Below are 24,792 nucleotides of genomic sequence, written 5' to 3'. Positions count from 1 at the left end.
GTCTTTTGGTATTTCATGAAGTCATTAGCTACCATTTCCCCAGTTCTAATTTTTAAATAAAATTTTCTTCAATGAGCTTTTTGACCTCCTCTTCAATTTGGCCAATTATACTTTAAAAATATATATATATATTTTCTTCATTATCTTCTTGCCCTATATACATGAGAGAATTTCTTTAGTTGCTTAGTGTACTTCCCTATGCTGTGTTGATTATCTTTCCTTTGGTTTTTCTTATTTGAAATATTTATCAAATATGTTTTCAAGTCTAGTTTCTTATAAAATAGTTAATGAAAAATTCCCCTTTTTTTGAAAGTCCATCTTTTTACTGCTGTTTCAACTTAGATTTGTAATATATGTTATCTTAGGGTGTATACTACTTTTTATTGTTTTTCAGAATGGAATTATGACTATTAAAAATAGACTATTCAAAATTGTTTTATTTAATATCTTAAGACCTATCTGCTAGAACTCTGTAATTGCTGGAATGCAAGCGTGCACGTGTGTGTGTGTGTGTGTGTGTGTGTGTGTGTGTGTGTGTTAGTGTGAATTTGTATCTGGCTTTGAAATTTTAAAGGTAAATTACTATATTCTTTAGTGGTTGATGCTTGTGATTTCTATAAACAAATCTGTGGATTCTATCATAGTGTTTTGCTTATAGATTGATATGGACTTTTCTTGTGTTTGCCTCCTATTTTTCTATATTTCTGAAATTAACTGATTAATTTATTAAAAAGGTCAGTCACTTTTACCTATATACAATATATGTATTTCAACAACATATTTTTCTTGTCTTTTTTCATCGTATCTCTGATTTTCATTTTGATATCTGACATTTCTTTTTTTTTTAACAGTCTCTGTTCTTTTGGTTATATTGTCTAATTGGTGTTCTGAATTATTTATTTTCTTATTTGCCTCACTTATTTCTTCTTATTAATTTCAAATGGATATTGTACTCTCAGACCTAATTTCCAACCCCTTCTCTTTTTTACCGTGTAGTTTATCCTTTACACTATGCAGAGTTTCTTTTTATTGTTGCATTATTTCTGGGTTCTCATAGAAAGTACTAACTTGATTTATCTTTCAATCAGTTTCAGATCATCTTTAATATTTGCATAATATTTATTTGAAATGTTATGTGTATGTACTTTTAAACATATATGTATATGAAATTTTTCATTAAATATGTCAATTAAGTTTTTAAAAAATTTGCATTTTTGACATTTTAGTTCTAAAATCTCTCCCTTCATCCCTTCTTTCCCTCCCCTATCCATTGTTAAAGTATTATAATATTGATTACATACATAAAGTCATGCAAAACATTTCCATTGTAGACATGTTATAAAAGAAAATATGCAAACAAATAAAGCAAGGAAAATAAAGTTAAAATGTATGCTTCAATCTTCTCTAAGAGTTTAGCCATTCTTTCTCTGAAGGTATATAGATTATTTTTTTCAGTTGACCAGATGTAGTTGTTATTCTAGATGGAACAATGTCTTCTTCCCAGTAGAATGTAAGCTTATTGAGGACAGAGACTTTCTTCTTTTTGTCAAGATGTTTCCAAGACATACTAGGAGCTTAGGTGACCCTATTCCACAATCCCAGACCCAGTCATTGTGAATGGAAGAGAATTTATGGACTCTTCCCAGAGCCAGTTTCTACTTCCAACCTCCAAATATAGTTGATCATTCTTACAATATCACTATTACCATAGAAACTGGTTTTCATTTCACTCTGGGTCAGATCATAAAAATCTTTCCATATTTTTCTGGAACAATCTTGCTCATCATTTCTTGGAGCACACTAGTATTCCATAACAATAATATACTGAAGTTTGTTCAGCTATTCCCCAATCATTGGACATCCCCTCATTTTCTAATTCATTGACACCACAACAAGCATTGCCATTAATAATTTTATACAAATAAGTTCTTCCCCCTTTTCTCTCCTTGGAGTATAAACCTATTAGTTGTATTGCTAAAACAAAAGGTAAACAGTTTTGATGGTCAAAACTGAGTCTACTGCTTTATCTGTCAGTACAAAGCAAATTCAGCATTGACTTTAGTAGACCAAAATGTTAAAGCCACATCCATGAGGATTTCTCTATTACTTTCTTTATTTTGACTTGATCTCAGACTTAAAGGGCTTTATTTTTGGCAGGTTCAAACTCTTCTGTCATTATTTGAAGGCGCAAGGCTTTACAGATAAAGAGTTCCTCATATTTCTTTTTTTTTTTTTTGTAATTAATTCTCCTGATATTCTTGACCTTTTATTTTTCCAGATTTTTTCTTTCTCTACAAAATTATTCTTTGGTAGTTTGATTGATACAGTACTAAATGTAAATTAATGTAGTTAGAAGTATCATTTTAATTATATTAGTTTGGCCTATTCATGAACAACTGATATTTCTCTATTTGTTTAGAACTGTCTTTATTTGTAGAAAAAGCAATATTGTGTTCATAAAGAGCCTGGATTTGTGTTAGCAGATAGACACGTAATTATTTTTATTGTCTATAGTTCATATATATGTATATATAATATACATTTACATCTTTTATTTTTATATCATTTTTATAAATGTATATTTTTATATATCGTTACATCTCTTCTTGCTGGGGTTTTTGTTAACATAGACATGTTTATGGTTTATATGTGTACATTTTATATCCTGCCCTTTAATAATGTTATTCATTATTTCAATTAATTTTAGTTAAGTCTAAATTTTTATAAGTATTCCATCCTATCATATTCAAAAAGTAATTGTTTTGTGACCATAATAATACAATATTGAATAATAATGGTAACGATGGACATTACTGCTTCACACTTGATGTTATTTGTTTGGCTTCAAATCTATCCCCATTATAAAAAATGCTTTCTGATGGTTTTGGATAGATATTATATATCATTCTAATGTTATTATATAACATTCATTGGTTCCTATGCTTTCAAGTATTTTAATAATAATATGTCATACATTTTGTGAAAAAAACTTCTGTCATCTATTGATATAATCATGACTTTTGTTATTTTTTATTGGATAGCCAGTTACACTTAGAGATTTCCAAATATTGAATTAGCCCTGAATTCCTGTTATAAATTTCATATGGTCAAAGTGCATGATATTTACCATATAATTCTGTGTCCTTTTGATTTTATTCATTTTTTACAATAAAATTCATTGAGAAAAATTGGTACACAGTGTTTTTATTTGCTTTTGTTTTTGCTTTCTCTGGTTTAGGTAAAAAAATATTTTTTATTTTGAATTTGTGTCAGAAAACTAATTTGGTAGTATTCCAAATTTCCTTACTAATTCTTTTCAAGTAGTTTATATAATATTGGAATTTATTGATCCTCAAATCTTTGGTAGAATTCACTTGAAAAATCCATATTGTTCTGTTGATTTTTCTTAAGGAGTTCATTAACGACTTGTTCAATTTATTTTTTCTAAAATAGTGTTACTTAAATATTCAATTTACTCTTCTACTAATCAGGGCAGGTTATATATATTTTTATACATATTCTTCCATTTGAACTAGATTGATAGTTTTAACAACATTTAATTGGGTAAAACACCTCCAAATGGTTGCTTTAATTTCATGTTCCTCAATTATGTTTTCACCTTTTTCATTTTTGATACTTGTAATTTGGCTTTCTTCTCTCTTTTTTCAAAAATCAAATTAAATATTTTTATCCATTCTATTTATCATGAAAACAAACTTCTAGTTTTATTTATTAGTTCATTTTTAAAACTTCTAATTTTATTATTTTTTCTTTTGATTTTCAATATTTCCACTTTGGTGTTTAATTGAAGATTTTTAATTTATTATTTTTCTAGGTTTTTTCTGCATGTCTTGTTTATTCATCTGCTCCCTCTAATTATTGATCCTTGCATTTAGAGTATAAAATTTCTCTGAAGCACTATTTTGGTTGAATCCTATAAATTTTGGCATGTTGTCTTGTTATTCTGTTTAAGAATTTTAAAAAAAAATTCATGATTTGTTCTTTGATCTTCACATAGTTGTTGTTGTTTTTTTTAATCCTTATTTTCCATCTTAGAATCAATAGCTGTATTGATCCCATTGCAGAAGAGCATTTAGGAGTAGGGAAAGTGGACTAAGTGACTTCCCTGGGATCACACAGCTGAGAAGTATTTGAATCCTGATTTTAATTTAACCCAGGACCTCCATTCTCTAGGCCTGGCTCTCAATCCACTGAGTCACTTCCCTTCCCCACCTTCTCCAATAATTCTTTAGGATTAGATTATGTAGTTGTACATTAATTTTTATTTTATGCTCCTACTTCCATTTATAAATGTCATTTTATTGTCTGAAATAGGCATGTGTAATTTTTTATCTGTATTTGGTTGTGAGATTTTTATGCCCTATAACGTGGTCATTTGTGGGATAGATGCTATTCAGCTTAGGGAGAGAAAGTATATTCCTTTTCTATTTTCATTTAATTTTCTTTAAAGGTCTGTCATATCTAACTTTTCTATGATTCTATTCATCTCCTTGACTTCTTTCTTATTTATTTTATGGTTAGATGAATCTAGTTCTGAGGAAGGAAATGTTGTGTCCCTCACTGCTATAATTTTAGTATTTTTATCCTGTAATTCGTTTAATTTTTCCTTCATGAATTTTAAAGTGTTGTCATTTGGTACACATGTGTTTAGTATTGATATTACTTCATTGTTTATGGCATTTTTTAGCAAGATGTATCCTTATCTTATTATCTCTTTTAGGTAGGTTTTACTTTTCCTTTGAGATCTTGATTGTTACACTTGTTTTTTTTTTTCCCCAGTTAAAGCATGATAGATTCTACTGTAGGCCCTTATTTTAACTCTGTGTCTGTGTCTCTGTTTTAGAAGTGTTTCTTACAAATAGTGTATTTTTGTGTTTTGGTTTATAATCCATTCTAACATCTACAAAGAGGCAGATTTTTACTGCCTTGAATATATCAGCTGTAGGTTGGCAGATCATCTGAGAGATGATAAGATACTAAGATACCAAGTGTAAACTGAGGCATGATTTCTGTGAAACTTAGGTCCCTCTTTCCCCCAAGGGGGCTAAAAAGCCCTCCATCTAATTTTCACAGAACAAGAAGATAACACAGAGATATACCTTAAAAATCAAGATAATCTTTATTAAGCAAGGATATATATATATATATGTATATATATATATATATATATATATATATATACACACATACATACACACACATACACATGCACACATTGGAGTAAATTGATTTAACACAAAAGGCTCAAAGTTTAGCCAGTCAGTGACTGGCAAAGGGGCTCATCCAGGAAAATATGGACAAAGAATTCCAAAAAAAAGGTGTTTTTTTCCATTTTTACTGTTATGCAAAACCCAATTCCATATTGTTCATTGTAAGAGCACTCATACATAACCAAAACCCCCAAAGAAAACCATAAATATACTGATATGAAAGATGATTTCAACAGTTCCTTCTCTGGAAGTGGAGAGCATTACCCATCATAACTTTTTCTATATTATCCCAAATCATTGCATTGCCAGGTCTTCTCAGGTAATAAGCACCCAATATTGTTGCTACTGTGTACATTGTTCTCTCAGTTCTGCTTATTTCAGTCTGCATCAGTTACCAAAGATCTTTCCAGCTTTTTCTGAAATCATCTTGATTATCATTTCTCTTAGAACAACCAAAAGGAACCACAAATTATTTAGCCATTTCCCAAATGATGAACAAGAGCTGATATTTTTCCAGGCACAAGGGGAAACAAAGGCACTTTGATTCATTCTTTTTTTGGCATAAGGCAGAAAGATCAGAGTATGAAGTAACAGTCTCAGGGTCTCAGCAATATAAGGTTGCACTGAATCTTAAGACCAGGTGTTCCATAGTTGAGACCAAATGATATTAGTTAAGCAGTTCAAAAATAACTTAAGCTAACAGATAATGAGTGGAACCAGAGATATAGCAAGTGTGAGGTTCAGGCATGATTTTACGAAAAGTGGGGATATTTGATTATCTCATCCTAGAGAGACAATGAGGACTGGCATAGAATAAGTCACAGGCTATCTGATGGGACTTGAGTCCTCTTAAGTATTCCAAGACTCAGAGAGCTGATTTCCATGGTTTTCTCAGACAGGACAGTAATTTTAATGACTTTCTTTTAGTTTCTTCAAGTTATTCTAGGTCTTCCTTCAAATCATTCTGAGTCCAAGGTAAATAGATTCAGTCTTACACATCTTTATCTCTCACAAAGTAAGACAACTTGAGCATATCAAGATAATTTTCTTTTAAAACATTTTTGTTTACATAATCCATTTTCTTTTCCTCCCCTCTTTCCTCCCTCCTTCCCAGAGCTGACAAACAATTCCACTGAGTTGTACAAATATTGTCAAGATAATTTACAGAAATGAAAGAAAGTTCATGCCAGCATGGAAGTAAATAGATTTTACTGAGGTGAGCTTGCTCATGAGGCTCAGTCCTTGGCAGTAGGAAAGGCAATGGTAGATCTCCACACATTTTCTTCCATTTTTTTCATTGTTTTACCTTTAAAAAAATCTTTATGGTGTAATGGAGTTATTAGTTTCTGGTTGACCACTCCCAATTTTTAAAGAATTTTTTTCTTCAGTTAGCTTTTTAATGCTTTTTCTATTTGATCAGTTCTGTTTTTTAAGGAAATAATTTCATTGATGAAGTTTTGTATCTCCTTTTCTGTGCAGTCAATTGTTTTTTAATTTGTTATTTTCTTCAGTATTTTGTGCCTTATCAAGCTATTAAATGTCTTTCTACAATTATCTTTAATTGAATCTCATTTGGTTAACTGATTTTTCTTCTGTCATTCAGATTTTCTTTTTTTTTTGCCATTTGTCTTTGAAGCTTTCCTTTTAGCTCTTTTGACATCATTTTATCCTTCTGAGACTATGTTTGTTTTGAGACTTCCCTCTCAGCATGGCAGATTTTTATGGTGTGTGTGTGTGTGTGTGTGTGTGTGTGTGTATGTGTGTGTGTGTGTGTGCATTGATTGTTCATTTCCTATAAAGATATGTATATAGATAGAGAGCTGGATATACATATCTATCTATCTATCTCTATCTCTATCTCTATCCCTCTATATAAAATTTTGAACTTCATGTTAAAGTTGGGTTCTGTTCTTAGAATGGTTGTGGAAGGACAGTGTCCCTAACTCCAAGGCTTTTTTTTTTTTCAGTGCTATTTTGATAGCTAGTTCTGGAGGCTTGTAAGTTTTTGGTGTTTCCAAGGTGGTATCTCCGGGGAAAAGGAGTAGTCACTGTTTTTCTGGTCTGTGCTCTCTTTTTTATCCATAAAGAACTCCTAATCCCTTGGTATTATAAGTAATGTGGCTTCTCAGGGTCCCTGTTCCCTTGGGATATAAAGTATTCCTCTCCACCCTTGAACTTGACCCAGAAGTAGATATATATAATGTAATGCCAAATAGAGTCTGGTCCTGAATCAAATGCTAGCATAGGGGTCCCCTCTAATGTGTTATATCTACTTTGCCAGAAACCAAAAAATCTAAATGATTTTTTAGTTTTTGATGATAAAATGGTAGTGGCATGATTCAAACCTAATTCCTATGACTCCATTTCTGGAATTCTTTCCATTGTAAAATGCTGAATCTTTATCAAATTGAGACTTTATAATTGTTTCAAAAATTAAAAATAAGGAACTTTAATATCTTGGCATTGTATCCTTGAAACTTGGAGAGTATAAGTTGTTTATTTTCTCTGTCATCTGAATAAACCAATTTTCTCATAGACTCCTGAGATACCAGACAGAGCTGGATGGCACTTTGGAGACTGTCTAGTATCACTCTTTTATTTTACAGTTGAGCAAACTAAAGCTAAGACATGTTGAATAATTTGCTTAAGGTCACCTAGCTACTAAGTAATAGAGCCTGAATTCAATACCAGGTTCTTATTATTGAAAATTCAAAATGCTTTTTCAATATTTTTTACTATTTTAATTGGGAATCTGCTGATAGAGTTACAAATACATCACCCCATTTTTTTCAACTATAGTTTGGCTTAACATCACAATATAATAACTAGAGCTATTTTTTTAAATGGCAAAGACCTTTCTATTTAAGTATTTTAAAATAACCGTCTCATAATTAGCTGTCACAAGCAAACTGTTTTATTGAATTCTTGTGTAAGAAATTCATTTCATACGAAGCCATGTAGGTTATATTTTGTTGCGCAGTGAGCAATTATCCAGAGAAAGATAAAGAAATAATAGTTGTTGAATTTTAGAAGACACTGTGGTTAATCCTTCACAAAACTGAAAAGAGAAATTACTTGGATGAACAGATAGATTTCCCTTCCTGAAAAGAAGCACTGTTCCATTCAGTTCCTGCTGTGTCTCCCTTCAAGCTGATGATCAGCCTATCCACATTTCTAATTTTTGCTCTATTGAATATACAGATATACAGTGAATATTTTTATTCTTATCATTTATTTTCAAAAGAGAACTTTCTATCTACTGCCAGTTATTTGCTATTTGCATTGCCTGTAAGATTGCCAACTTGATGATATAATGTAAAATTTGATGCCAGCCATAATCACAGATCTACTGAGCTATAAAGCAGCTTTGTTAACTTCATTTATTGGATTTTAAATTGTTATGTATTGGCAATTTGTCATTGACATTGACTTCCTGCCTTAGAGCCAAGATTACCACTTTTAACTACTGGCTCATTCTTCATCCCTAGTTTTATGGCTTACTACATGGATTCCAGGGAGGAGAATTTTGCAGAATGAGTACAGTTCTAGAGGTCAGAAGATGTGGAATCCCATTCAGAATCTTCAACTGGTACACTTTGTGGCCATTGTCAGACCACTTATCTTTTGGTACCTGAATACTTCCATCTGAAAAAAAAAAGTCTACAAATATTTGTTGACTCCCACTAGGGAGTCAGGACTATTGTAGGTATTATTGAGGCCCAAAAGAAATATGAAACATGGGTTACATATTCGTTTTAGTTCTAGGCATAAGACATAGATTCTGCACTAAAGGAGCTCCCAACCTAAGGAGACTGAGCTAACAGATAACAGAGCATAAAGGAGGGATATATTCTAATACTTCAAAGGATTTCCAACTCATTCATATGGGTATACTACAGATTACAATGCATCCCTGTCTTCTGATCTCACATTGGTAATTCCTGTTCATATGCTTCCAAAACTCTTTCATAATAGTCTGTCCAATGAATATAAGGACATTCTCTTGTCATTATATAGCTTTCAATATAAAAGATGGCCTATCTCTTATACATCATTTGCCATGTGACTGAATTTCTGTCCTATCTTTGTTAGGAACTCTAAATTTTCTTAATAACAAATTTTATTACACAATTTATCATTAGTGATATCATGTAATCTACTTATACATACAATGTATATCTCTATTGCCCCTTGGACTGTAATCTTAATTTCTTGACGATAATGGTATTCCATGATTCATAGTCATACAGTATAAGACAAGAATATTCATGTTCAAAGTATGGATTTTTGTTTCCTAACTGTGCACTGCGCTTAGGTCATTAGAAGTACTGTCCAATTTTTCAAAGGCAACCCAGTCAATACTCCTCCAATTTGAGTATAGGAATAGTTCATTGCCCATCTGTGTTCTCTCTCTCTCTCTCTCTCTCTCTCTCTCTCTCTCTCTCTCTGTCTCTCTCTCTCTGTCTGTCTTTCTCTTTTTGTATCTCCTTTTTTGTCTCTCTCTGTCTCTCTTTTTATCTCTCCTTTTTTTTGTCTCTCCCTCTGTCTTTCCGACTCTGTCTGTCTCTGTCTCTGTCTCTCTCCCTGTCTTTCTCTCTTCTCTCTCTCTCACACACACATACAAAATACACAAATATGCATATGCACACACGTACACACACACACATGAAATTATCCAACTTTGTTGACTGCCAATCCAACTGAATGTTATGGTCTAGAAAACAATAGACATTATTTTCTTTACTTACCTTTTTATTTGTATATATATTTAGACTGAATATTTTTTGAGTAACTATATCATTTAGAAAACTCTAACTTCCCAGGTCTTGATTCAATAAGTACAAGGTCACTCGTAAAATAAAATTGGTTGGATGACCTTTGTAATTAAAGTAGGATTTTCTAAGTTGGGTGTGTTTGTAAGTGTGTGTGTGTGTGTGTGTCTTTTAGAATCCTTTGGAATCAAATGAACCCTTTCTCAGAATAATGCTTTTACAAGTATACAATAAAATATATAGATTTATAAATGAAACTAATTACAGTGTAATGAATAAAACTCATCAAAATATTTTAAAAGTTTATAGGCCAATGTTTACACACATCTGGTCAAAAAGAATATTATTTTTGCTATTTTGTTTTTTTACCTATTTGAATCTTCACTTTGCCATTATCTATAATACTGGTAAATATATCTCATTGAGTTATTCTTCACTAAACTTTGATAATCTGAGATTTTTTAAAGCTTCAGGAAAGTTATTTCTGTTGTGTTATCAAGAAAGGGAGGATACTAATATAAATGTTAAAGATGAGCCTGTTAGATTGTATTCTATCAAATTAATGCCTCTTTGGTAGTCAACAAGCAAAATAAAGTGTCTTTGTTTATTTTCTGAATCCTCTGGACATTTATGTGGAATATATATATATATGCATATATATATATTACATATAATATATCCTGCATCTTCCATTCTCATATTACAGAAATTCATAAATATGTTGTCCAATTATTCTCATTAATAGTAATTATATATGATGATTTAAAGATATCAAAGCACTTAACATGAGTTATCTTATAGGTCCCTTATGAAATCTTGGGAGGGTGGTAGTTATTGATATTGTCAATCCTCCTTTATAGAGGAAAAATTGGCCCAACTTTAATTTTTAAATAATGATTTTCTTCCATGATCTTCTGATCCTCCTTTTCCATTTGATCCACTCTATTTTGATTGAACTTTTTTCTTCATTGGATCTTTTGATTTCTTTTTTCAGTAGGGCAATTATGTTTTTGTGTTTCTTTTTCCAGTTTTTTTCCAATTTTACTTTTTAAGCTATTATTTTCTTTTTTGCATTACTTTTATTTCTTTTCCCATTTTTCTTCCACCTCTCTTATTTGATTTTTTTAATTACTTTTTGAGTTCTAGCACTGAAGACCAATTCTCATTTTTCTTTGAAGTTTTGCATGTAGTTGCTTGAATCGTACTGTTCCTTATTTGACTCCATGCTTTATTCTTTGTCTCAATAGACATTTTCTATGATTGGGTGTTTCTTTTGTTGTTTCCTCCTTTTCCCAGCCTTTTTTTTTTCACCTGTGGACTGGCAGTTCTGAAAGCTGATGATTCTATCTCCTCTGCTAATGGCTTGCAGGACTCAGCATTGTAAGCTATTTTACCCTGGGGCTACAGGTTTCAATTCAGCACATGCTTGAAAAGGCCAAGAGTTACGGACTTTGGTGCCTCATTTCAGTTTGGTGACAGAGCTTGGGACTTCAAGGTGTGGGTGTGGGAGGCTCTGAGTTGGTGTATACAGGGTCTCAGGATTCTGAAATTGACCTATTCCCAGGCTAAGAACTTAGTTCAATAGGTGGTGTGTGGTTGCCCAGCACCCCTCTTTGTTCATTTTAACTTCCAGTTCCCGACTTATCCTATGAAAATTGACTATGCCTACCTTTCGAGTTGTTTCCCACAGGAGAACCCCCTCACTCTTTCTTGGTGTTTGACCCATGTCATTTTGAGGTACTTCTTTCAAGGTTGCTTTGGAAGGATTTTCATAACAGTTTTAGCTTTCACTGCCTCTAAGCTTCTATCTTGTCTCCAAACCCTAAAAGAAAAAAAAAATGAGACTAAGCAAGGTTAATTGGCTTGCCCATGGTGATACAGGTACTAAGTGACAAGACAAAATATGGTTCCCTATATGTATATCCTACACATAATGCCAGGTTTCCTTTCATAAATATTTTAGAAAGCTGAAAATAGCAGTCATATGGATCACCAGTAGATATTCATATTCAGTGGTATTACCCTCAAATATATACAGATTAATAGTGGCATATTTACTCAAGACCACAAATTAATATTATCTATGCTTTTTTGCATTTTTATTTATTTGTTAAAAATTTCTCAAGTACATTTTATTATGTTATAGTCATAGCTAAGTGTTTTAAAGACTGCTTAGAGACCTCAGGAACTGAGTTTTACAACTCTAATTTAGATTACATTTTCTGCAGTAATAATAAAGCATGAGTGACTTCCTGTCAAGATGGAGGCTTAGAGAAAGGTAAAGTTCAGATCTCCAGAAACCCTTCCCTACCGAACTCAAACTATATGCACCTAGGGCACCGAAATTAAAAATGATCAACAGCATAGACCCTGGGAATCCTCCTCCTGGACCTGGTTCAAAAGGTAAGCCCCCCCCCAAAAAGCCAGAACCCATGATCACTCGGACCTATGGGGTAAGCAGAAGGAAGGTCCCAGGACTCATTACCCCCAACCCAGAGAGCCGACTCCAAGGCAGCAGAGGGAACCTCAGAGCCTCAGGGCCAGATATTCTGAAGGCCGCTTCTTGAAAACAACCTGACTCAGACAAGGGGGCACCCAACAGAGACAGCAGGGAAACAGAGAGAGACGGGAGAAGCCTGCAACACCCTGGCTGGATCCCTCCATCCCAGTCTCACAGAAGGTCCCTGCCTCAAGGCATACTCAGTTCAACCCAGGGAAAGCTAATCTTATCAGGAGCCCTCAGAGCTCCAGGAGGCCACTGCCCCTCCCCCCTCAGAGTGAAGCCTAAGCTGGCCAGCAAAGGCAGTGAAACATGGCACAGAGAGTGCCAATCCAGACTCAAACTGTGGAAGTAAAGCAAAGGAGAAGCATTGGGAGGGAACCAAGGAGGGCAGTAACATGGAAACACCAGCAATTCCTGGCTTCCCCTGGAAGACAGAACAACAATTGCATAGAATGGACAATCTGCCTAGGGCTAAAACCTCTGAACACCAGACAGAGATAAGAAAAGCTAGTCTTTCCCACTCAGATAGAGATGGCAAACTCCACAGAAGCACAAAAGCCCCAAAATTCCAAGAAAAACAAAAAGAAGGGGGAAAATTTTGAAACATTTTATGGAGCAAAAATAGAAAATACAGAGAAGATAGAAGAGGAAACACAAGCAAATGCTCCAAAACCTTCCAAAGGAAAAGGAAACTCTCCACAAACCCATGAAGAATTTGAATCAGAAAGGATCAAAAAGATAGAAGCCCTCTGGGAAGAAAAGTGGGAAATAATGAAAAGAAATTCATGCATCTACAAAACCAGTTTGACCAAACTGAAAAGGAAAACCAGGCCTTAAAACAAGAACTAATAAAGCAAAACCAAAAGACCAAGAAATTAGAAGAGAACATAAAATATCTCACTGAAAAGGTGACAGATTTGGAAATAGAGGGAGAAGAAATAATTTAAGAATAATTGGACTTCCAGAAAAGCCAGAAATAAACAGGAAATTCAACATCGTAATACAAGATATAATTAAAGAAAATTGCCAAGAGATTCCAAAACAAGGGGGCAATATAGCCACTGACAGAGCTCACAGAACACCCTCTACACTAAACCCCCAAAAGACAACTCCTAGGAATGTAATTGCCAAATTCCAAAGCTATCAAACAAAAGAAAAAATCCTACAAGAAGCCAGAAAAAGACAATTTAGATATAAAGGAATGCCAAACAGGGTCACACAAGACCTTGCAAGTTCTACTCTGAATGATCGTAAGGCATGGAACATGATCTTCAGACAGGCAAGAGAGCTGGGTCTCCAACCAAGAATCAGCTATCCAGCAAAACTGACTATATACTTCCAAGCGAAAGTATGGGCATTCAACAAAATAGAGGATTTCCAAGTTTTTGCAAAGAAAAGGCCAGAGCTCTGTGGAAAGTTTGATATCGAAAATCAAAGAGCATGGAATACCAGAAAAGGTAAATATGAAGGAAAGGGAAAAAGGAGAAAAATGTTATCTTCTTCTTTTACTCAAACTCTTTTCTATAAGGACTACATTTATATCAATCTATGTATACTAACATGTGGGGAAAATGTAATGTGTAAATAGGGGGAAAAGAAAGACCAAATAGAACAATCTTTCTCACACAAAGATTCACACAGGAAGGGGAGGGGAAGAAAACTCTTATAAGAAGGAGGGGAAGAGAGTTTTTACTTAAACCTTACTTTCAGGGAAATCAACTCTGAGAGAGAAGAACATCCAGATACATTGGGATTTTGAATTCTATCTTACCCAATATGGGTAAGGAGAAGGGAAAACTAAGGGGGGGAGAGGGAGAGGGAAAACAAAAGGGGAGAGAAAGAGAGGGGGGAGGGGGAGGGAACAAAAAGGGCCTAAAAAGGGAAACATACCAAGGGAGGGGATAAGGGGAACTGATTTAAAGTAAATCACTGTACTAAAAGGTAGAGCTGAAGAAAAAAAAGGTTAGAATTAGGGAAGGTTATCAAAATGCCAGGGAGTCCACAAATGACAGTCATAACTTTGAATGTGAATGGGCTGAACTCACCCATAAAATGTAGACGCATAGCAGAATGGATTAGAATCCAAAACCCTACCATATGTTGTCTTCAAGAAACACACATGAGGTGGGTTGACACCCACAAGGTCAGAATTAAAGGATGGAGTAAGACCTTCTGGGTCTCAACTGACAGAAAGAAGGCAGGAGTTGCAATCATAAAATCTGACAAAGCCAAAGCAAAAATAGACCTGATCAAAAAGGATAGGGAAGGTAATTATATTTTGTTAAAAGGGACTTTAGATAATGAGGAAATATCACTAATGAACATGTATGCACCAAATAATATAGCACCCAAATTTCTAATGGAGAAACTAGGAGAATTGAAGGAAGAAATAGACATTAAAACCATATTAGTGGGAGACTTAAACCAACCATTATCAAATTTAGATAAATCAAATCAAAAAAATAAATAAGAAAGAGGTAAAAGAAGTGAATGAAATCTTAGAAAAATTACAATTAATAGACATATGGAGAAAAACAAATAGGGATAAAAAGGAATACACCTTCATCTCAGCACCACATGGCACATTCACAAAAATTGACCATACATTAGGTCACAGAAACATAGCACACAAATGCAGAAAAGCAGAAATAATAAATGCAGCCTTCTCAGATCACAAGGCAATAAAAACAATGATCAGTAAAGGTACATGGAAAACCAAATCAAAAACTAACTGGAAATTAAACAATATGATACTCCAAACTCATTTAGTTAGAGAAGAAATCATAGAAACAATTAATAATTCCATCGAGGAAAATGACAATGGCAAAACATCCTTTCAAACCTTTTGGGATGCAGCCAAAGTGGTAATAAGAGGTAAATTCATATCCCTGAGTGCATATATTAACAAACTAGGTAGAGCAGAGATCAATCAATTGGAAATGCAAATTAAAAAAAACAAAACTCAAAAGCTATGAAATTAAAACCCCCCAGCAGAAAACCAAACTAGAAATCCTAAAAATTAAGGGAGAAATTAATAAAATCAAAACTGATAGAACTATTGATTTAATAAATAAGACTAGAAGCTGGTACTTTGAAAAAACAAACAAAATAGACAAAGTACTGGTCAATCTAATTAAAAAAAGGAAGGAAGAAAAGCAAATTAACAGCATCAAAGATGAAAAGGGGGACAGCACCTCCAATGAGGAGGAAATTAAGGCAATCATTAAAAATTACATTGCCCAATTATATGGCAATAAATACACCAATTTAGATGATCTGGATGAATATATACAAAAATACAAACTGCCTAGACTAACAGAAGAAGAAATAGAATACGTAAATAATCCCATATCAGAAAATGAAATCCAACAAGCCATCAAAGAACTTCCTAAGAAAAAATCCCCAGGACTTGATGGATTCACCAGTGAATTCTATCAAACATTCAGAGAACAGTTAATCCCAATACTATACAAACTATTTGACATAATAAGCAAAGAGGGAGTTCTACCAAACTCCTTTTATGACACAAACATGGTACTGATTCCAAAACTAGGCAGGTCAAAAACAGAAAGAAAACTATAGACCAATCTCCCTAATGAATATAGATGCAAAAATCTTAAACAGGATACTAGCAAAAAGACTCCAGCAAGTGATCAGAAGGGTCATCCACCATGATCAAGTAGGATTTATACCAGGGATGCAGAGCTGGTACTATATTAGGAAAACCATGCACATAATTGACCACATCAACAAGCAAACCAACGGGAACTACATGATTATCGCAATAGATACAGAAAAAGCCTTTGATAAAATACAAGTACCATTCATTTTAAAAACACTAGAAAGCATAGGAATAGAAGGGTTGTTCCTAAAAATAATAAACAGTATTAATCTAAAACCATCAGCTAATATCATCTGCAATAGGGATAAACTAGATGCATTCCCAATAAGATCAGGAGTGAAACAAGGATGCCCATTATCACCTCTACTATTTGATATTGTGCTAGAAACACTAGCAGTAGCAATTAGAAAAGAAAAAAAAATTGAAGACATCAAAATAGGCAAGGAGGAGTCCAAGTTATCACTCTTTGTAGATGACATGATGGTCTACTTAAAGAATCCTAGAGATTCAACCAAAAAGCTAATTGAAATAATCAACAACTTTAGCAAAGTTGCAGTATACAAAATAAACCCACATAAGTCATCAGCATAACAGCTCAGCAGCAAAAACTAGAAAGAGAAATCCCATTCAAAATCACCTTAGACAAAATAAAATACCTAGGAATCTATCTCCTGAGACAAACACAGGAACTATATGAACACAACTACAAAACACTCAACATACAACTAAAACTAGACTTGAGCAATTGGAAAAACATTAACTGCTCATGGATAGGACGAGCCAATATAATAAAAATGACCATCCTACCCAAACTTATTTATCTATTTAGGGCCATACCCATTGAACTCCCAAAATATTTCTTTACTGATTTAGAAAAAACCATAACAAAATTCATCTGGAATAACAAAAGATCAAGGATATCCAGGGAAATAATGAAAAAAAAAAAACACATATGATGGGGGCCTTGCAGTCCCAGACCTTAAACTATATTACAAAGCAGCAGTTATCAAAACAATTTGGTACTGGCTAAGAGACAGAAAGGAAGATCAGTGGAATAGACTGGGGGAAAGAGACCTCAGCAAGATAGTATACGATAAACCCAAAGATCAAAGCTTTTGGGACAAAAATCCAGTATTCGATAAAAATTGCTGGGAAAATTGGAAGACAGTGTGGGAGAAATTAGGAATAGAGCAACACCTCACACCCTACACCAAGATAAATTCAAAATGGGTGAATGACTTAAACATAAAGAAGGAAACCATAAGTAAATTGGGTAAACACAGAATAATATACATGTCAGACCTTTGGGAGGGGAAAGACTTTAAAACCAAGCAAGACATAGAAAGAATCACAAAAAGTAAAATAAATAATTTTGACTACATCAAATTAAAAAGCTTTTGTACAAACAAAACCAATGTAACTAAAATCATAAGGGAAACAACAAATTGGGAAAAAATCTTCATAGAAACCTCTGACAAAGGTTTAATTACCCAAATTTATAAAGAGCTAAATCAATTGTGCAAAAAATCAAGCCATTCTCCAATTGATAAATGGGCAAGGGACATGGATAGGCAGTTCTCAGATAAAGAAATCAAAACTATTAATAAGCACATGGAGAAGTGATCTAAATCTCTTATAATCAGAGAAATACAAATCAAAACAACTCTGAGGTATCACCTCACATCTAGCAGATTGGCTAACATGATAGCAAAGGAAAGCAATGAATGCTGGAGTGGATGTGGCAAAGTAGGGACATTAATTCATTGCTGGTGGAGTTGTGAACTGATCCAACCATTCTGGAGGGCAATTTGGAACTATGCCCAAAGGGCGACAAAAGAATGTCTACCCTTTTATCCAGCCACCGCACTGCTGGGTCTGTACCCGAAAGAGATAATAAGGAAAAAGACTTGTACAAAAATATTCATAGGAGGACTTCCGGTTAAGATGGCGGCTTAGAGAAAGCTAAAGCTCAGATCTCCGGAAAACCCTTCCCGACCCATCTCAAACGATAAGCTCCTAAGGCGCCGAAATTCAAAACAATCAACAGCACAGACCCTGGGAACCCTCCTCCTGGACCTGGACCCGGTTCAAAAGGTACGGCTCCCCTTAAAAGCCAGAACCCGAGATCACTCGGACCTCAGGGGTAGGAGCGCAGAGTCCAAGGCTCCCGGAAGCCGCAGCCCGGCGGGGCTCAGAGAGCAGAACCCTCAGGGCCTTCTACAGTCCCGGTGAAAGTTACTGCCTGGGGCTTCCGCTGCAGAGAGCTGGTCGAAACAACAGCAACCCTCAGGGCAGGCAAGACAGCCTCACGGGCTGGATCCTGCTATCCAAGTCTCAGTGAAAGTCCTTGCCCGGAGCTTGGGAAAGCTGCAGCCCATCCCCCCGCAGGCCGACGAAACAGCCTCACGGCCAGCGATTCTGAAGGCAACTTCCGGAAAGCGAGCCAGGGGGAGAGTGTGGCCTCATGGTCCGACCCTTCCATTCCAGTTCCAGTGAGGCATATTCAGTTTAACCCAGGGAAAGCTCATAGAACCATCTGCCCAGGACTGCCTCTGAACACCAGACAGAGACAAGAAAAACTAATCCTCCACATTCAGAAATGGCAAACTCCACAGAACCACAGAAGCCCCAAAATACCAAGAAAAATAAGAAGAAAGGGGCGACTTTGGACACATTCTATGGAGCCTAAATACAAAATACAGAGCAGACAGAAGATAATATAAAAGAAAATGCTCCAAAACCTTCCAAAGGAAATGGAAAATCTCCACAAACCTATGAAGAATTTGAATCAGAAATGACCAAAATGATGGAAGCCTTCTGGGAGGAAAAGTTGGAAATAATGCAAAAGAAATTCACGCATCTACAAAACCAGTTTGACCAAACTGTAAAAGAAAACTAGGCTTTAAAGGCCAGAATCAGGCAGCTGGAAGACAACGATCGTGTAAAAGAGCAAGAATCAATAAAGCAAAGCCAAAATACCAAGAAATTAGAAGAGAACATAAAATATCTCACCGACAAGGTGATAGATCTGGAAAATAGGGGGAGAAGGGATAATTTAAGAATAATTGGACTCCCAGAAAAGCCAGAAATAAACACCAAACTGGACATGGTGATACAAGATATAATCAAAGAAAATTGCCCAGAGATTCTAGAACAAGGGGGCAATACAGCCACTGACAGAGCTCACAGAACACCTTCTACACTAAACCCCCAAAAGACAACTCCCAGGAATGTAATTGCCAAATTCCAAAGCTATCAAACAAAAGAAAAAATCCTACAGGAAGCCAGAAAAAGACAATTTAGATATAAAGGAATGCCAATCAGGGTCACCCAAGACCTTGCAAGTTCTACTCTGAATGATCGTAAGGCATGGAACATGATCTTCAGAAAGGCAAGAGAGCTGGGTCTCCAACCAAGAATCAGCTACCCAGCAAAACTGACTATATACTTCCAAGGGAAAGTATGGGCATTCAACAAAATAGAAGACTTCCAACTTTTTGCAAAGAAAAGACCAGAGCTCTGTGGAAAGTTTGATACCGAAAATCAAAGAGCAAGGAATACCTGAAAAGGTAAATATTAAGGAAAGGGGAAAATGTTATCTTCTTCTTTTACTCAAACTCTCTTCTATAAGAACTACATTTATATCAACCTATGTATACTAACATGTGGGGAAAATGTAATGTATAAATAGGGGGTAAAGAAAGACCAAATAGAATAATCATTCTCATACAAAGATTCACATGGGAAGGGGAGGGGAAGAAAACTCCTATAAGAAGGAGAGGAAGAGAGGGGGGGGGGGGTTACTTAAACCTCAATCTCAGGGAAATCAGCTCTGAGAGGGAAAAACATCCAGATCCATTGGGATCTTGAATTCTATCTTACCCAACAAGGGTAAGGAGAAGGGAAAACCAAGGGGGGTAGGGGGAGAGGGAGAACAAAAAGGGAGGGAAAGAGAGGGGGGAGGGGGAGGGAACAAAAAGGGAGGGACTAAAAAGGGAAACATCAAGGGAGGGGACAAGGGGGACTGTTTCAAAGTAAATCACTGGACTAAAAGGTAGAGCCGAAGAAGAAAAGGTTAGAATTAGGGAAGGCAATCAAAATGCCAGGGAGTCCACAAATGACAATCATAACTTTGAACGTGAATGGGATGAACTCACCCATAAAACGTAGACGAATAGCAGAATGGATTAGAATCCAAAACCCTACCATATGTTGTCTTCAAGAAACACACATGAGGCGGGTTGACACCCACAAGGTCAGAATTAAAGGATGGAGTAAGACCTTCTGGGCTTCAACTGATAGAAAGAAGGCAGGAGTGGTAATCATGATATCTGATAAAGCCAATGCAAAAATAGACCTGATCAAAAGGGATAGGGAAGGTAATTATATTTTGTTAAAAGGGACTATAGACAATGAGGAAATATCATTAATCAATATGTATGCACCAAATAATATAGCACCCAAATTTCTAATGGAGAAACTAGGAGAATTGAAGGAAGAAATAGACAATAAAACCATACTAGTGGGAGACTTAAACCAACCATTATCAAATTTAGATAAATCAAATCAAAAAATAAATAAGAAAGAGGTAAAAGAAGTGAATGAAATCCTAGAAAAATTAGAATTAATAGACATATGGAGAAAAACAAATAGGGATAAAAAGGAATACACCTTCTTCTCAGCACCACATGGCACATTCACAAAAATTGACCATACATTAGGTCACAGAAACATAGCACACAAATGCAGAAAAGCAGAAATAATGAATGCAGCCTTCTCAGATCACAAGGCAATAAAAATAATGATTAGTAATGGTACATGGAAAACCAAATCTAAAACCAATTGGAAATTAAACAATATGATACTCCAAAACCGTTTAGTTAAAGAAGAAATCATAGAAACAATTAATAATTTCATCAAGGAAAATGACAATGGCGAAACATCCTTTCAAACCTTTTGGGATGCAGCCAAAGCGGTAATCAGAGGTAAATTCATATCCCTGAATGCTTATATTAACAAACAAGGGAGAGCAGAGATCAATCAATTGGAAATGCAAATGAAAAAACTGGAAAGCGATCAAATTAAAACCCCCAGCAGAAAACCAAATTAGAAATCCTAAAAATTAAGGGAGAAATTAATAAAATCGAAAGTGATAGGACTATTGATTTAATAAATGAGACAAGAAGCTGGTACTTTGAAAAAACAAACAAAATAGACAAGGTACTGGTCAATCTAGTTAAAAAAAGGAAGGAAGAAAAGCAAATTCACAGCATTAAAGATGAAAAGGGGGACAGCACCTCCAATGAGGAGGAAATTAAGGCAATCATTAGAAATTACTTTGCCCAATTATATGGCAATAAATACACCAATTTAGGAGAAATGGATGAATATATACAAAAATACAAACTGCCTAGACTAACAGAAGAGGAAATAGAATTCCTAAATAATCCCATATCAGAAATTGAAATCCAACAAGCCATCAAAGAACTTCCTAAGAAAAAGTCCCCAGGGCCTGATGGATTCACCTGTGAATTCTATCAAACATTCAGAGAACAGTTAATCCCAATACTATACAAACTATTTGACATAATAAGCAAAGAGGGAGTTCTACCAAACTCCTTTTACGACACAAACATGGTAATGATTCCAAAACCAGGCAGGTCAAAAACAGAGAAAGAAAACTATAGGCCAATCTCCCTAATGAATATAGATGCAAAAATCTTAAATAGGATACTAGCAAAAAGACTCCAGCAAGTGATCAGAAGGATCATTCACCATGATCAAGTAGGATTCATACCAGGGATGCAGGGCTGGTTCAACATTAGGAAAACCATCCACATAATTGACCACATCAACAAGCAAACTAGCAAGAACCACATGATTATCTCAATAGATGCAGAAAAAGCCTTTGATAAAATACAACACCCATTCCTATTAAAAACACTAGAAAGCATAGGAATAGAAGGGTCATTCCTAAAAATAATAAACAGTATATATCTAAAACCAACAGCTAATATCATCTGCAATGGGGATAAACTAGATGCATTCCCAATAAGATCAGGAGTGAAACAAGGATGCCCATTATCACCTCTACTATTTGACATTGTTCTAGAAACACTAGCAGTAGCAATTAGAGAAGATAAAGGAATTGAAGGCATCAAAATAGGCAAGGAGGAGACCAAGTTATCACTCTTTGCGGATGACATGATGGTCTACTTAAAGAATCCTAGAGATTCAACCAAAAAGCTAATTGAAATAATCAACAACTTTAGCAAAGTTGCAGGATACAAAATAAACCCACATAAATCATCAGCTTTTCTATATATCTCCAACACAGCTCAGCAGCAAGAACTAGAAAGAGAAATCCCATTCAAAATCACCTTAGACAAAATAAAATACCTAGGAATGTACCTCCCAAGACAAACACAGGAAATATATGAACACAACTACAAAACAATCGCCACACAACTAAAACTAGACTTGAACAAATGGAAAAACATTAACTGCTCATGGATAGGACGAGCCAATATAATAAAAATGACCATCCTACCCAAACTTATTTATCTATTTAGTGCCATACCCATTGAACTACCAAAATACTTCTTCACTGATTTAGAAAAAACCATAACAAAGTTCATTTGGAAGAACAAAAGATCAAGGATATCCAGGGAAATAATGAAAAAAAACACATATGATGGGGGCCTTGCAGTCCCTGACCTAAAACTATATTACAAAGCAGCAGTCATCAAAACAATTTGGTACTGGCTAAGAAACAGAAAGGAAGATCAGTGGAATAGACTGGGGGAAAGCGACCTCAGCAAGACAGTATACGATAAACCCAAAGATCCCAGCTTTTGGGACAAAAATCCACTATTCGATAAAAACTGCTGGGAAAATTGGAAGACAGTGTGGGAGAGACTAGGAATAGATCAACACCTCACACCCTACACCAAGATAAATTCAAAATGGGTGAGTGACTTAAACATAAAGAAGGAAACCATAAGCAAATTGGGTAAACACAGAATAGTATACATGTCAGACCTTTGGGAGGGGAAAGGCTTTAAAACCAAGCAAGATATAGAAAGAATCACAAAATGTAAAATAAATAATTTTGACTACATCAAACTAAAAAGCTTTTGTACAAACAAAACCAATATAACTAAAATCAGAAGGGAAACAACAAATTGGGAAAAAATCTTCATAGAAATCTCTGACAAAGGTTTAATTACTCATATTTATAAAGAACTAAATCAATTGTATAAAAAATCAAGCCATTCTCCAATTGATAAATGGGCAAGGGAAATGGATAGGCAGTTCTCAGATAAAGAAATCAAAACTATTAACAAGCACATGAAGAAGTGTTCTACATCTCTTATAATCAGAGAGATGCAAATCAAAACAACTCTGAGGTATCACCTCACACCTAGCAGATTGGCTAACATAACAGCAAAGGAAAGTAATGAATGCTGGAGGGGATGTGGCAAAATAGGGACATTAATTCATTGCTGGTGGAGCTGTGAACTGATCCAACCATTCTGGAGGGCAATTTGGAACTATGCCCAAAGGGTGCTAAAAGAATATCTACCCTTTGACCCAGCCATAGCACTGCTGGGTCTGTACCCCAAAGAGATAATGGACACAAAGACTTGTACAAAAATATTCATAGCTGCGCTCTTTGTGGTGGCCCAAAACTGGAAAATGAGGGGATGCCCATCAATTGGGGAATGGCTGAACAAACTGTGGTATATGTTGGTAATGGAGTACTATTGTGCTAAAAGGAATAATAAAGTGGAGAAGTTCCATGGAGACTGGAACAACCTCCAGGAAGTGATGCAGAGTGAGAGGAGCAGAACCAGGAGAACATTGTACACAGAGACAAACACACTGTGGTATCATCGAACGTAATGGACTTCTCCATTAGGGGCGGTGTAATGTCCCTGAACAACTTGCAGGGACCCAGGAGAAAAAAACACCATTCATAAGCAAAGGATAAACTATGGGAGTGGAAACACCGAGAAAAAGCAACTGCCTGAATACAGAGGTTGAGGGGACATGACAGAGGAGAGACTCTAAATGAACACTCTAATGCAAATACTATCAACAAAGCAATGGGTTCAAATCAAGAAAACATCTAATGCCCAGTGGACTTACGCGTCGGCTATGGGGGTTGGGGGGGGAAGGAAAAGAAAATGATCTATGTCTTTAACGAATAATGCTTGGAAATGATCAAATAAAATATATTATAAAAAAAAAATATTCATAGCTGCGCTGTCTGTGGTGGCCAAAAATTGGAAAACGAGGGGATGCCCATTAATTGGGGAATGGCTAAGCAAATTGTGGTATATGTTGGTGATGGAATACTATTGTGCTAAAAGGAATAATAAAGTGGAGGAATTCCATGGAGACTGGAACAACCTTCAGGAAGTGATGCAGAGCGAAAGGAGTAGAACCAGGAGAACATTGTACACAGAGACTAATACACTGTGGTACAATCAAAGGTGATGGACTTCTCCATTAGGGGAGGTGTAATGTCCCTGAACAATCTGCAGGGAGCTAGGAGAAAAAAACACTATTCATAAGCAGAGGATAAACTGTGGGAGTAGAAACATCAAGGAAAAGCCACTGCCTGACTACAGCGTTTGAGGGGACATGACAGAGGAGAGA

The sequence above is a fragment of the Monodelphis domestica genome, chromosome 1 (assembly GCF_027887165.1).
Source record: "Monodelphis domestica isolate mMonDom1 chromosome 1, mMonDom1.pri, whole genome shotgun sequence".
Taxonomy (NCBI): Eukaryota; Metazoa; Chordata; class Mammalia; order Didelphimorphia; family Didelphidae; genus Monodelphis; species Monodelphis domestica.
This window is presented reverse-complemented; position numbering follows the sequence as displayed.